Here is a 16,483-nt window from a genome sequence, read left to right on the forward strand (position 1 = left end):
ACTCGGGCTAGAAAGGCTTGAGATTTCTCATTTGATCCAATATCATCCTTGACCTTTATCCTTGATTCTTCCAATATGCACTGCACCCACAACTCATCAAAGGGAGTTGAATTGTTCTTGGAGTAGATGTGTTGAAATTTCTAATCCAACCCCTTAGAAATTCTTCTTGCACTATCTGGTTTATTTCACCTACTTGTTTTGTTCTTTAACAAGTTATTTAACCATATAAATATTGAAAATAAACACAAATGCAGTCTCAACCATCTATAGATCATCAACTGAAAATAACAGACAAACACACAAGGGACACCATTATTTTTGGATAATCGTCCCCGGAAAAACCCAACTTGGGAAAACCAGTGAAGCAGTTCTGAGGGTTTTATTATTAAGCAGATTTCTTGAGTATTAGGGTGCCAAACTGGCTCACCCAACAAAGAAATCAATCTGGCAGTAATACCTATCTTCAGAAGAAGATATTTAGCAAGTCTACTCCACAAAAATCTCTCTGACGCTTCTCTGAAGCTCCGCGTCAGCCCTCCTGGCCTCTGCATCACTCAAAATCCCTCTACGTCAGCCTGCTACTACTCTGCGCTGGCTCTCTAGCCTTCTGCGTCACCCACGTAGGCCCTGCTAGCCTATGTACAGTCACTCTGGCCCTCTGCATGGCTCCTGCTGGCTCTGCGTAGCCTCCTCTGTCTCAGCGCTAGTCCTTCGGCACTATCTCTGCCTCTGCTATGCACTCACTGCCCCTCGCTGCAACTTAGATCACTTGTTCGGTTTCTCTCAGCAAACCCTGCTCTAGAAAATCGAATTGACTGATCAATCTTGGTGTGTCTCCAACTGACCCTCAAGCCTCCTAATATAATTTTTCTGTTGAGTCTTCAACAATCAAGATTAAATCTCTAATCAACGGCTAAGATTAGATTTGGCTTGATCCATGTCTTTTAGAACATTTTCACCCAATTTTATATTAATACCCATTAATATTTTTATTTTTCTAAGTTTAGACTTAGGAACCCATTAAAAATATTAATTATTTTAATATCTCTCTAACCTGGTGGAATTTCCCCAAACCATTTTGGGTCTTGGAGATCTCATGTGCTTTAGCCTCTCCACCAAGTTTCATGGCTAGAGCATATCTGATGCTACCCCAAATCAACACTCCCTCTTAGCGAGGAATGTGCTCTAGTAATGCTCCACCACTGAACATCACTCTGATCATCCGGCACCAATACCTGTGTTGATGCTTGGCATGCTGCCAAACATCCTCTGCACTACTGCCTCTTTTACTGCTACCCATGGCTCTGCCACTACCATTGCTACATCTATACTGCAACTCCCTCTGCATCCGTGTTGCTGCTAGTCCTTCCTCCCAACACTGCATCTGCACTATAGCTCTCTCTCATCATGTTGCATCGTGCTACCTATAGCACTGCCATTGCTATTATTGCACTACAACTCAGTTACTGAGAAGTAAGTAACTAATCTACCCATCTACTGACATCCTTATCAGGCTAGAAGGCCTCCTCATGTTGAAGCTCCCTCTGCTGCTATTCTGTGCTCCCTCAGTTGTCTCTACAATGTTGCAACAACTCTGTGCCTCTCACATTGTTGCAAACACCTCTGTGCCTTTCTGCACTGCTACAACCTCCTCTGTGCCTCTCGCATTGCTGCAACTCTCACTGCGCTGCTACAGATCCCTGCACTCTAGCATTGTTCTGCCGCTGCATCTACATCTTGCTTCTACCGACATTTGTCATCCTGCTACTGTCACTCGAGGCTCCCGTAGCCGGATATGATCCAAGAGTTTGGGTACCTCAAGGATCTTACCCCACATCTTCTGCAGTCCTCTTGACTACAGCTCGATGTCTCCCCACCTCTTCCCTAGAGGTGCATGAGCACTCATGGCATAGTCATCATCCATCTCGACTTCTTTCTCCACCTTTGTTGGATCTGCTTTGGAGTCAGAAGCCTCTCCCTTATTCTTCTTCCTGGGACACTGGGTTGCATAATGACCCAACTCCCCACTGTGGAAGAACTTTATCTTGGAGATGTCCTTCTTCTTTCTCTTGCAATGTTGTCCCGTAGATGCCAAAACAGCATCCTCCTCCTCCTCTTTCTTGATTCGACTTCCTTTGCTGCTACTTCCCACCTTGGTCAGTCGTTTGATCTCTTCTTGGTGAAGAGCTGCCCACATCTCTTCCCATCTTGGAAGAGTTTCTCTGCCCAAAATGCTTTGGACAAATGTCTCCCACTCCTTGAAGACTGTGTTTAGGGCAGTCCTCACCATGAACTCCTGATCCGGTGTGGCCCCTATGGAAGTCAGTTGGTCTCAAATCTCCTGCAACTTGCTGAGGTATAGATCTATCAACTCCCCCTTCTGCATCTAATACAATTGCAGCTGATTCTCCAGTAGCATCTTCCTCTGCACGGAAGTGCCTTGATATAATGTCGTCAAGGTATCCCACATCCCCTTTGTCATGTTCTTCTTGGCAATATGCTGAAATACATGATCCTTGACCCCATCAAGCATTATGCACTTTGCCTTGGCCATTGCATCCTCATACCTTTCGTTATTAGCTAGGTCGACTGGGATAGCCACGGTTCTCAAGGCAAAGGCCTTGATGTGATGTCTATCCAAAATAGACAGGATCCTGGCCTTCTAGATGACAAAGTTGGATGCTCCGTCCAACCTGTCCTGATCCCTCAGTCCATTCTTTGCCATCTCTGCTCTTCTCTTCGACTCCCTCTGAGTCTCGACTTCCCTCCTGGAAGTTCTCACCTCGACTCCCTCTGAGTGTCGATTTTCCTCTGGAAATCTTCTCCTCGACTCCCTTTAAGTCTTGATTTCCCTCTGGAAATCCTCTTTCCAACTGTCGAACCGCTCCACTCTGATCCCCTTTTCTCTTGCAACATTGATTTGGATTTCTTGGTTAGAAATCCGCCGAGGTAGCGACTCCCTCTACCTTGGTTCTGTCCCATTAGGTACTATTTTGCTTCGATAGAAACAACACCCCACTAGCTTCCCAATCCATAATCTGCCCACAACTCCCTAGGTCTCAGCAGCTGAAGAAACTGAGTCTCTCAGCTCTGCGCAATCCCGGCAAGGTTGAATCACTCCTCTGGCTAACTGTGTCATTCCTACCTGGATGAGCAGGATGACGTGGCTCTTCGTTAACCTCTTCTGCCTCTCACTGCTTCTGCGCTGGCCCTCTCTCTAGCTCGAAATGACGACGTAGGCCCCCTACGTCACTCCTTCACAACTGCCTTCTGCTTAGGAACAACTCTGTCTCTCGGGACAGCGGTTTCTGCTACAAATTTTCTGATTTAGCTAGTGCCTTCAGCGCTCCTGTGATCTACAACGCTTTGATACCATGTTGAAATTTCTAAGTCTAACCCGTTAGAAATTCTTCCTGCACTATCTGGTTTATTTCATCTATTTGTTTTGTTCTTTAACAAGTTATTTAACCATATAAATACTGAAAATAAACACAAATGCAGTCTCAACCATCTACAAATCGTCAACTGAAAATAACAGAGAAACACACAATGTTGAAATTTCTAAGTATTACCCATTAGAAATTTTATCTGTATTCTCTAGTTTATTTCTCCTACTTGTTAATTACGAACAAGATATTTAACTATACAAATATTGAAATAAACATAATACTGTCTCAACCATCTACAGATCAACAACTGAAAGAAATAGCAAACGCACAAGTGACACCATTATTTTTGGACAACTCGTCCCCAGAAAAACCCAACTTGGGAAAACTAGTGTAGCAATTCTGAGGGTTATATTATTATGATGTCTTTCTAAGTACAATTGGGTGCCAAACTGGCTCACTTGATAGAGAAAATGATCCGGCAATAATACCTCTCTATTCGGAAGCAGATATTCGGAAATTCTTCCCCACGAAACCCTCTCCAGCACAATCTGAAGCTTAGCGTCAGTCCACCTAGCCTCTGCGTCAGCCTGAAACCCTCTGTGTCAGCCCTTTAAGGCACTTCACAGCCTCTACAGCCCTCTACGTCACTCCTGCAGCCTCTGCGCAATCCCCTCTGCCTCTGTGTGGCTCCCTTTGGCCCAGTGTCTGCCTCTCTGCTTTTGCGCTGGTCTCTTAGCACTATCTCTGCCTCTCTGTCTCGTACTCACTACCCCTTCCCACAACTGATCACTGATTTGATTTCTCTTAGCAAACCCCTCTCTAGAAAATCGAATGACTGATCACTCTGGTGTGCTCTCCAACTAACCCTCAAGCCTCCTCTTATACTTTTCCTGTTGGTCTTTCAACAACCGAGATTTCTTCTCTAATCAACGACGAAGATTAGATTTGGCTTGATCCATTTCTTTTAGAACCTTCTAACCCAATTTTATATTAATAACCATTAATATTTTATTTTTCCTAAGTTTAGACTTAGGAACTCCAATAAAAATATAAATTATTTTAATATCTCCTAAACCGGGTAGAATCTACCCAAACCATTTTTGGGTCTTGGAGATCTCGTGCTTTAGCCTCTCCACCAATTTTCATGGCTAGAGCACATCCGATGCTACCCCAAATCAATACTCCCTCTTAGCAAGGACTGTGCTCTAGTAATACTTCACACTGAGCATCACTTTGATTATACGACACTGGTACTTGTGCTGATGCTAGAACTCCCTGCCCAACATCCTCTGCACTGCTGCATCCTATACTGCTACCTATGGCCCTGCCACTGCGACTGCTACATCCGTACAAAAACTCCCTCTTCATCCGTGCTATTACTGGTCCTTTCTCCCAACATTGCATTTGCACTGCAACCCCCTCTCATAATGTTACATCATGCTACTTCCAACTGCTACTACACTGCAACTCAGTTACTGAGAAGTAAGTAACTGATCCACCCAACTTCTGACATCCCTGTCAAGCTAGAAGCACTCCCGATGTTGAAGCTCTCTCTGCCACTACCTTGTGCTCCCTCTATTGCCTCTGCACTGCTACAACAACTCCCCACTTCTCGCAATGTTGCAACCACCTCTGTGCCATCCTGCACTATTGCAACCTCCTATGTGCCTCTCGCACTGTTGTAGCCCTCAATGCGCTGCCCGAGACTACTGCTCTGTAGTACTCTCTGCTGCTCCATCTGCATCCGTTTCTACTGACATTCGCCATCCTGCTACTTCTCACTTTGAGGCTCCCATAGCAAGGTATGATCCAAGAGTTTGGGTACCTCAAGGATCCTACCCCTCATTGCCTGTAGTGCTTCTGACTACAGCTCGATGTCTCCCCACCTCTTCTCTAGAGGTATATGAGCACTCATGGCACAATCTTCATCCTCCTCTATCTTGTTTTTCGCCATCGTTGGTGCTGCCTTGGAGTCAGACGCCTTTGCCTTATTCTTCTTCCTCAGACACTGGTTCGCATAAAACCCCAGTTCCCCACAGTTGAAGCACTTTATCTTGGCGAGGTCCTTTTTCTTCCTCTTCTCCTGCTTCCCTGCAGATGCCAGAGCTGCATCCTCTTCCTCCTCTTTCTTGATCTGGACTCCTTTGCTACTACTTCCTGTCTTGGACAACCATCTGATCTCTTCTTGGCGAAGAGTTGCCCACAATTCTTCCCAATCTGGAAGATTCGCCCTGCCGAGAATACTCTGGACAAATGTCTCCCACTACTCGGAGACTGCATTTAGGCCGGTCCTCACTATCAACTCCTGATCTGGCGTGGCCCCTATGGAAGTCAGTTGGTCCCAGATCTCCTTCACTCTACCGAGGAAGTGATCTGTCTGCTCCCCCTTCTACATCTGGTATGACCCCAGCTAATTCTCTAGTAACACCTTCCTCTGCATGAAAGTATGCTGGTACAACGTCTTCAAGGCATCCCACATTTCCTTTATCGTCTCTTTCTCGGCAATATGCTGGACCACATGATCCTTGACCCCATCAAGGATGATGCATTTTGCCTTGGCCTTGCTTCCTCGTACTTTTCATTGTCAGATGGGTCAATTGGGATAGCCACTATTCTCAAGGCGAAGGCCTTGATGCGATGTTTATCTAAAATGGACAGGATCCTGGCCTTTCAGACAACAAAGTTGGACGCCCCGTCCAGCCTATTTTGCTCAATCCACTCATGGCCATCCCTTTTCTCTTCCTTTCGACTCCTCTGAGTCTCTACTTCCCTCTGGAAGTTCTCTCTTCGACTCACTCGGAATCTCGATTTCCCTCTTGGAAATCCACCTGCCAACTACTGAGTTGCACCTCTCTGATCTCCTATGCACCTGCAACAGTGATCTAAATTTCTTGGCTAGAAATCTGCCTAGGTAGTGACTCCCTCTACCTTGGTTTTGCCCTGTTAGGTAGTGTTCTGTCTCGGCAGCAAAAACACCCCACCAAATTCACTCCCCGCAATCTCCCCACAATTTCCTATGCCCCAACAACTGAAGGACTGAGCCTCTAGGCTCTGCGCAATCCCAACACTGACTAAAATGCTTCCCTAGCCAACTGCGTCAACCCTTCTTTGCCGCTTTCTGCAAGGAACAACTTCTATCACTCGAGACAATTGTTTCTGCTACAAATGCTCTGCTTCAGCTAGTGCCTTCAACTCTCTAGTGATATACAACCCTCTGATACCATGTTGAAATTTCTAAGTATTACATGTTAGAAATTTTATATGCATTCTCTGGTTTATTTCTCCTAGTTGTTAATTATGAACAAAATATTTAACTATATAAATATTGAACTAAACACAATACAGTCTCAACCATCTACAGATCAATAGCTGAAATAAATAGCAAACACACAAGTGACACCGTTATTTTTGGACAACTCGTGCCCGGAAAAACCCAACTTGGGAAAATCGGTGTAGCAATTCTGAGGGTTATATTATTATGCAGTCTTTCTGAGTACAACTAGGTGCCAAACTGGCTCACTCGATAGAGAAAATAATCTGGCAGTAATATCTCTCTATTCGGAAGCAGATATTCGGAAAGTCTACCCCACGAAACCCTCTGCAGCACAATTTGAAGCTCAGCGCCAGTCCACCTGGCCTCTGTGTCAGCCCGAAAACCTCTGCGTTAGCCCTTTGAGGCACTGCACAGCCTCTACGACCCTCTTCGTCACTCCTGCAGCTTCTATGTGGATGACGCAGGCCCTTTTGGCCTTTGTGTAGTCCCTTTTGCCTCTGCATGGCTCCCTCTAACACTATCTCTGCCTCTCTCTGCTTCTGCGCTGGTCTCTCGACAATATCTCTGCCTCTTTGTCTCGTACCCACTACCCCTCACTGCAACTGATCGCTGATTCGATTTCTCTTAACAAACTCTGCTCTAGAAAATCGAATGACTTATCACTCTGGTGTGTTCTCCAACTGACCCTCAAGACTCCTCTTATCCCTTTCCTGTTGCTCTTTCAATGGCCAATATTTCTTCTCTAATCAACTGCTAAGATTAGATTTGGCTTGATCCATGTATTTTAGAACCTTCTAACTCAGTTTTATATTAATACCCATTAATATTTTATTTTTCCTAAGTTTAGACTTAGGAACTCCATTAAAAATATTAATTATTTTAATATCTCCTAAACCGGGTAGAATCTGCCCAAACCATTTATGGGTCTTGGAGATCTCATGTGCTTTAGTCTCTCCACCAATTTTCATGGCTAGAGCACATCCGATGCTACCCCAAATCAACACACAAGGGACACCATTATTTTGGACAATCATCCCTAGAAAAACCCAACTTAAGGAAACCGGTGCAACAGTTTTGAGGGTTTTATTATTAAGCAACTTTCTTGAGTACAATTAGGGGTGCCAAACTAGATCACCCAATAGAGAAATCAATCTGGCAATAATACCTCTCTTCGGAAGCAGATATTCAGCAAGTCTGCTCCACGAAAATCTCTTCGACGCTTCTCTGAAGCTCTCCGTCAGCCCTCCTGTGTTCATTTGGGGTAGCATCGAATGTGCTCTAGCCATGAAAATTGGTGGAGAGGCTAAAGCGCATGAGATCTCCAAGACCCAAAAATGGTTTGGGGAAATTCTACCTAGTGAAGGAGATATTAAAATAATTAATATTTTTAATGGGTTCCGAAGTCTAAACTTAGGAAAATAAAAATATTAATGGGTATTAATATAAAACTGGGTTAGAAGGTTCTAAATGACATGGATCAAGCCAAATCTAATCTTAGTTGTTGATTAGAGATGTAATCTCGATCGTTGAAGACTCAACAAAAAAAATATAAGAGGAGGCTTGAGGGTCAGTTGGAGATACACCAAGTTGATGAGTCAGTTCGATTTTCTGGAGCGAGGTTTGCTGAGAGAAATCGAACTAGTGATCAAAGTTGCAGCGAGGGGCAGTGAGTGCATAGCATAGAGGCAGATATTGTGCTGAAAGACCAACGCAGAGATAGTGTCAAAAGACCAACACAGAGGCAGAGAGGCAGACATAGAGCCAGCAGGAGCCACACAGAGGGCCAGAGTGACTGTGCAAAGGGCCAGAGGGTCTGCGTGGGTGACGCAGAGGGCTAGAGAGGTAGCGCAGAGCACCTGTTGGCTAACGCAGAGGGTTCTAGGCTGATACAGAGGCCAGGATGTCTGACGATGAGCCTTAGAGAGGTGTTGGAGAGGGTTTCGTGGAGCAGACTTTCAGAATATCTGCTTCTGAAATAGAGGCATTACTGCCAAATTGATTTCTTTGTCGGGTGAGCCAGTTTGGCACCCGGTTGTACTCAAGAAAAGCTGCTTAATAATAAAACCCTCAGAACTACTGCACCGGTTTTCCCAAGTTGGGTTTTTCCGGGGACGATTGTCCAAAAATAACGGTGTCCCTTGTGTGTTTGTCTATTTCTTTCAGCTGTTGATCTGTAGATGGTTGAGACTGCATTGTGTTTATTTCAATATTTATATGGTTAAATAACTTGTTTAGTAATTAAACAAGTAGGCGGAAGAAATCAGATAGTGCAGGAAAATTTCAATGGGTTAAACTTAGAAATTTCAACATGGTATCAGAGCGTTGCAGATCACAGGAGAGTTGAAGGCACCAGCTGAATCAGATAATTTGCAGCAGAAACAGTTGTCCTGAGTGACAAAAGTTGTTCCTAAGCAGAAAGCAGCGGAGAAGGGGTGACTTAGAGGGACTGCATCATCAGTTTCAGTTAGAGAAGGGGCCAGCGCAGAAGCAGTGAGAGGCAGAAGAGGCTCACGAAGAGCCACGTCATCCTGCTCAGCCAAGTAGGAGTGACGCAGTTGGCCAGTGGAGCGATTCAACCACTGCCGGGATTTTGTAGAGCTTAGAGGCTCAATTCTTCAGTTGCTGGGGCATAGGAAGCTGTGGGAAAATTGTGGAGTGTGAAGCTGGTGGGGTGTTGTTGTTGTTGAGGCAAAACAGTACCTAACGTGACAAAACCAAGGTAGAAGGGAGTCGCTACCTATGCAGATTTCTAGCCAAGAAATCCAGATTAGTGTTGCAGGATCAAAGGAGATCGGAGAGGTGTGATTCGACTGTTGGCAGAAGGATTTCCAAGAGGGAAATTGAGACTTAGAGGGAGTCTAAAAGAGAACTTCCAGGAGGGAAGCATAGACTTAGAGGGAGTCGATGAGAGAACTTCCAGGAGGGAAGTATAGACCCGGAGAAGTCGAAAAGAAGAGCAGAGATGGCCATGAACGGACTGAGGGATTAGGACAGGCTGGATAGGGCGTCCAACTTTGTCATCTGGAAGGCCAAGTTCCTATTTGTTCTAGATAGACATTGCATCAAGGCCTTCGCCTTGAGAACCATGGCTATCCCAATCGACCCAGCTGATAACGAAAAGTATGAGGATGCAATGGCCAAGGCAAAGTGCATAATCTTTGATGGGGTCAAGGATTATGTAGTTCAGCATATTGCCAAGAAGAATACGGCAAAGGAGATGTGGGACACCTTGACAACATTGTATCAGGGCACTTCCGTGTAAAGGAAGATGCTACTGGAGAATCAGCTGCGGTCGTATCAGATGCAGAAGGGGGAGCAGATAGATCACTTCCACAACACGTTGCAGTCGATTCGGTACCAACTTCCATAGGGGCCACGCCGGATTAGGAGTTGATGGTGAGGACCGCGCTGAACGCAGTCTTCGAGGAATGGGAGACATTCTTCCAAAGCATTTTGGGTAGATCGAATCTTCCATATTGGGAAGAACTGTGGGCAGCTCTTTGCCAAGAAGAGATCATACGGCTAACCAAGGTAGAAAGTAGTGGCAAAGGAACCTGGGTCAAGAAAGAGGAGGAAGAGGATGCAGCTCTAGCATCTGCAGGGAAACAAGGGAAGAGGAAGAAAAAGGACCTCTCCAATATTAAGTGCTTCAACTGTGGGGAGTTGGGCCATTATGCAACCCAGTGTCCTAGGAAGAAGAATAAGGGAGAGGAATCTGACTCCAAGGTAGCGCCGACTAAGGCGGAAAAGGAGGTAGAGGATGATGATGATTGTGCCATGAGTGCTCATGTACCTCTAGAGAAAAGGTGGGGTGACATTGAGCTGTAGTCAGGAGGACTACATGAGATAAGGGGTAGGATCCTTGAGGTACCCAAACTCTTGGATCATATCCAGCTACGGGAACCCCGAAGTGATAGTAGCAGGATGGCGGATGTCAGTGGAAGCAAATGCGGATGGAGTGGCATAACAATGCTAGTGTGCAGTAGTCCCTGGCAGCGTAGAGAGGGTTGCAGCAGTGCGAGAGGCACAGAGGAGGTTGTAGCTGTGAAAGAAGGCACAAAGGTGTTTTCCGCAGTGCGAGAGGCACAGAGTTGTTACAGCAGCGAAGAGGCAGCAGAGGGAGCACAGGATAGCAGCAGAAAGAGCTTCAACATCAGGAGGGCTTCTAGCTTGACAAGGATGTCAGTAGTTGGGTAGATCAATTACCATCGTCTCAGTAACTGAGTTGCAGTGCAGCAATAGCAGTGGTAGTGCTATCGGTAGCACAATGCAGCGTGATGAGAGAGGGTTGCAGTGCAGATGTAGTGTTCGGAGAAAGGACCAACAACAGCACGGGTGTAGAGGGAGTTGGCGTATAGATGTAGTAGTGGCAATGGTATAGCCATGGGCAGCAGTACAGGATGCAACAGTGCAGAGGATGTTGGATAATAAGACCAAACATCAGCACAGGTACCAGTGCCGGATGATCAGGGTGATGCTCTGTGGTGGAGCATTACTAGAGCACATTCCTCGGTAAGAGGGGGTGTTGGTTTGGACTAGCATCGGACGTTCTCTAGCCATGAAAATTAGTGGAGTGGCTAAAGCACATGAAATCTCCAAGACCCAGAAATGGTTTGGGGAAATTCTACTCGGTGAAGGAGATATTAAAATAATTAATATTTTTAATGATTTCTTAAGTCTAAACTTAGGAAAATAAAAATATTAATGGGTATTAAGATAAAATTGGGTTAGAAGGTTATAAATGACATGGATCAAGACAAATATAATCCTAGCCATTGATTAGAGATGTAATCTCAGTCGTTGACGACTCAACATAAAAAGTATAAGAGGAGGTTTGAGGGTCAGTTGGAGATACACCAAGTTGATCAGTTAGTTCGATTTTCTGAAGCAGGGTTTTCTGAGAGAAATTGAACCAGTGATCAGAGTTGCAGAAAGGGGCAGTGAGTGCATAGAAGAGAGGCAGAGATAGTGTCGAAAGACCAGCATAGAGGCAGACGCAGAGCTAGCAGGAGCCACGTAGAGGGCCAGAGTGACTACGCAGAGGGCCAAAGGGCCTGCGTGGGTGACGTAGAGGGCCAGAGGGGCAGCACAAAGCATCTGTAGGCTGATACAGAGGGTTCCAGGCTGACAAAGAGGCCAGGAGGGCTGACACCGAGCCTCAAAGAGGGGTGTTGAAGAGGGTTTCGTGGAGCAGACTTTCAGAATATATGCTTTCGAAAGAGAGGTATTACTGCCAGATTGATTTCGTTGTTGAGTGAGCCAGTTTTGCACCCAGTTGTACTTAGGAAAAGATGTTTAATAATAAAAACCTCAGAACAGCTACACTGATTTTCCCAAGTTGGGTTTTTCCGGGGACAATTGTCCAAAAATAACGGTGTCCCTTGTGTGTTTGTCTATTTCTTTCAGCTATTGATTTGTAGATGTTTGAGACCGCATTGTGTTTATTTCAATATTTATATGGTTAAATAACTTGTTCAGTAATTAAACAAGTAGGCAAAATAAATCAGATAGTGCAGGAAAATTTCTAACGGTTAGACTTAGAAATTTCAACATCCTGGCCTCTGTGTCACTCAGAATCCCTTTTTGTTAGCCTTCTGCTGCTCTGTGCTGGCTCTCTGGCCTTCTGTGTCACCCACACAGGCCTTGCTAGCCTCTGTGGAGTCACTTTGGCCCTCTCCGTGGCTCCTGCTGGCTCTGCGTAGCCTCCCCTGCCTCTGCGCTGGTCCTTCGGCACTATCTCTGCCTCTCTGCTATGCACTCACTGCCTCTCATTGCAACAGATCACTTGTTCGATTTCTCTCAGCAAACCCTGCTCCAAAAAATCGAACTAACTGATCAATCTTGGTGTGTCTCCAACTGACCCTCAAGCCTCCTGTTATACTTTTTTTGTTGAGTCTTCAACAGTCGAGATTAAATCTCTAATCAACGACTAATATTAGATTTGGCTTGATCCATGACTAAGTTTAAACTTAGGAACCCATTAAAAATATTAATTATTTTAATATCTCTCAAACAGGTGGAATTTGCCCAAACCATTTCTGGTCTTGGAGATCTCATGTGCTTTAGCCTCTCCACCAATTTTCATGGCTAGAGCACATTCGATGCTACCCAAAATCAACAAGATGCTTGTTGCAAAGCTGCTCCATTCTAGTGGCAATGCATTTAGTACACAGATGGTTACATCAAAATCAATAATTGGTTCCCCAAGTCCTTGCAGATGGTCTCTTAGTTGAGAGACTTTCACGAGAAAGGATGCCACATCTTCATCCTTTGATTTCTTCATTCTATACAATTTGTTCCTTAAGGACATCTTTTGTCTTGTTGTACTCACTGTATACAAGTTCACTAGCTTATCATACATAGCCTTGGAAGTCTTCAGATTTGCAATGAATGGAACATGAGAATCTTTAATGGATTCCACTATGATCCTTTGTGCCCTTACTTCCTCTTTCTTATATTTTGCTAGTTCTTGTGTCTTATCTTTCTCAGGTTCAGTAACTTCCCCAGTAACATACTCCATTACTTCTTGTTTTGTCTGCATCAAGTCAATTATTTTCTTCCATGCTAGATAGTTTGATGCCCCAACGAGCTTGTTGCTCTCTTTGTAGAAATAACGCATATGACTTGAAGATTCAAACATGATGTAATAATATGATACTTACTTGATGACGAAGATTCCCCTTGATGCTTCCTTCAAAGATGCCTTCCAAATAGATCTTCTTCCAGAGAGATCAACACTCTTCTTGAAGTCTTCCTTTCATATTTTTTCTTGAGAGTTTCAATTTTCCCTTCCCCTTGACAAGATAATCCTTCTAGTGTCCATCCAACTACCTTCCTTGTTCACCTCAGCTCTGATACCATGTTGGGAAATGGATAGTGGCAGCTTATTAATCTTATTTTCCTTTCCTTAATATTTTCTTGTGAACTTATTAGCTTTCTTGTGTTCTTTTAGTTATATTTTCCATCAAAAAAATATCAAGAACATAAATTGCAACATTAGAGGACATAGATATTAGGCTCTCAGCCAAGGCAAAACCCCTCGAAGGGGAAAGCCTGAAAACCCTTCTCTTCTTAGAATCTGCTTCAAATGAGATACAAAGACCCAAACCTTAGACCAAGTCCTTCTCCTAGTACCAAGTCAGCCCTTCCTCAAGTCCTTCCTTGAACCTGCACCAAACTGCTATACACTGCAACTTCGACCATCCAACTTCGATAATACAATTTGTCCTGCAACTTCGACCCTGCAATTTCAGCCTTGCAGTTTGTTTGGAAACCCTTATCCAACCTCCTCCTGAGACCTTCCTAGAGAAAGAGAATTCTCCCAAGGTCAATGAGGTCAATATAGGGTTTTCTCCTTTCTAGCTACAAGATTCTGTTAGAAAACCAGAAAGGCAGAAATATTTTCTTATACTTGATAATTACTTGTGATGTTCTTGACTTCTTATTAGGTTTTCTTTATATCTTATTTATTTTGGTTCATCAAGAAATTACCAAAACAAAAGCACATAAAACAATGGACACCGGATCGAGGCACTATGCTAGGGAAAAACCCCCCTCGATGGGAAAACCCAGTCAAAATTCTCTTCCTTTCAATAGTATTCTTTGAGACTCTTCACCCTAGACAAAGACCAAACCCTCCCTCCACACCAAGTCAGCCTCCCAGATCTTCGACCTCTCTTCCAACAACTTTGACTATGTAGCAGCATGCGGCATCAGGCAATTTCTGGCATCAACGAAACTTGACTTCGATCTCCCAAACTAGGGCACAAAATAGAGAGAGAGAGAGGCACCAAAATTTTGCTTTTCTTCTTCTCCTTAGACTCCACCCAACTCGCACTTCTTTTGGCTTCCTTAGACCCACTTCGCACTTCTTCGGCTTCCTTAGAGATATCGAACTTGCTTGAGATGAGATACTTCAAATGAATTCAACTTGCTTCTATTTATAGGCTTCAAGGGAGGCTGAATTGATGTCCTTAGGTCGAATTGATCTCTTCTAGGCCAACATGATGTGGAGCATACATAAATTATATTTGACTCGATACTAAACCTTTTTACATGATTCAAAAGCCCATGAAGGGTCTCTTTAAAAGTACAATGACTCTACTGACTCAGAATAAATCCTAGAAGTCCTTAATGGGGAATTTGACCTAAAACATGGTGACCCAAGCATGAAATCCATGCTTTAGTAAGTCACAATAATAATAATAAAAATTCTTTTCTTTATTCTTTTGACAAGTACATTACAAGATGACAAATACATTTAATGAAGATCGAACCTAGTTACATTTTCCAACAGATTCTGCACTTCGTCCTACTGCAACTTCAGCCTCCTTCTGCAATTCCAAAAATGCTAGAACTTTGCATGTGTGAGAGAGATAACGCCCAAAACAAATGTTTTTCGTCCTTTTTCTTCTCCCAGACCTTCACTCTTCTTCTTCTTGCTTCCCAGCTTCAGATCAAACTCTTTCTTGATAAATCGAACTTGTGGAGTGAGTGTCCCAAATGAGGTCGAACTGCTCCTTTATATAGCCTTCTCAATGGGTCAAATTCCCTCCTTTAGGCCGAATTGATGTTCCTAAGGCCGACTTGTACTTTTGGAGTTTCCTGGACTTTCTAGACTCAAAATAATTCTTTTTACATTTTCATTTTTCCCAAAAGGGTCTTATAAACATGATGTTGACTCCTTTAACTCGTGACACTAAATCCTAAGACCTAACAAACCCTAGAAGCATGAATATTGTGCTTTTACCTAGAAGACCATCAATAATGAGCATGCAACCCATGATTTAATTTGTAATATTCCTAGGGAACCTTTATAGTAAATAACAAAGCATACATAGACAAAAAAACCCCAAAAATTTAACACATGCATCAGATCATGAATATGCACCATAAACTGCACTACTGAGCCATTTTATTATATATCATGGTAGGAGTACAATAGGCAAGAACAAATGCACTTGGGCTTGCAAAATGCAAGCTAAACAAATCCCAGGTGAGAAAACAAGGTGCTCGGATGATGGGAAGTAGCTGCTCCTCTATGCTCTGTTTTTCCCTAGAAAATCTGCACTGTTGGCTGGAAAGGTACCCATGTTTGAGCCCTCTAGACTGCTCAAAAAGTTCTGCCAAATAAATCTTGGCCTCTCCTCAATAAACCCAAAAATACCTAGAAAGGATTGGGCCTAGTTTTACCAACCACCCGGAGCCCAAAATTTGAGCACACTCCTTCCAACTAGCTACCAAATAACTCCTCAGGCTTGGGGCACCGAAACTCCTCCAAAAATTATGCAAAATTAGGAGTAGACTCCTTGAGGCTAGTCCAACAAAACCCATAAATGATTTGGGTTAATTCCGACCTCCCGGAATTACCCAAATTTGGTGCTTCTCCTCCAACTGCTGGCCCAACACCCAGTTCATAAATCTTTGCTAAATCCCTGCTCCAAAACTCCTCCACTGAGTTGGAAATCTCGACAACATTCCTCCTAGAAGAGAGGTGAGAGTCCAACCTTCAAATCTCGCTAACTCTATGAGATTTTATTGCTGCAAGTTGTGTCCAGAAAATGCCTAAGCAGGCCCTAGGAAGGAAAATTCCCTATAAATTCCCGAAGGTAAATTCTCTAGGAATTTTCTCCCCCAAGCGCCACGAATTGGCTTCTGCATCCCGATTAAGAGGTAGGAAAATCGATCCAAATGATAGCCTCCAATCCAGCTCGAAAATCCTTATCCAAACTCTAGTCTAACAATAAGAAAATCTCTTGCAAACCTCATAGTCTCTAATACACACTTGCTTCCACAATGTGCTTCTCGGAATTACTTTTGT

This window comes from Pinus tabuliformis, chromosome 3_2, assembly GCF_031772625.1.
Source record: "Pinus tabuliformis cultivar Carrire ecotype Pingquan chromosome 3_2, CPIR1, whole genome shotgun sequence".
Lineage (NCBI taxonomy): Eukaryota > Viridiplantae > Streptophyta > Pinopsida > Pinales > Pinaceae > Pinus > Pinus tabuliformis.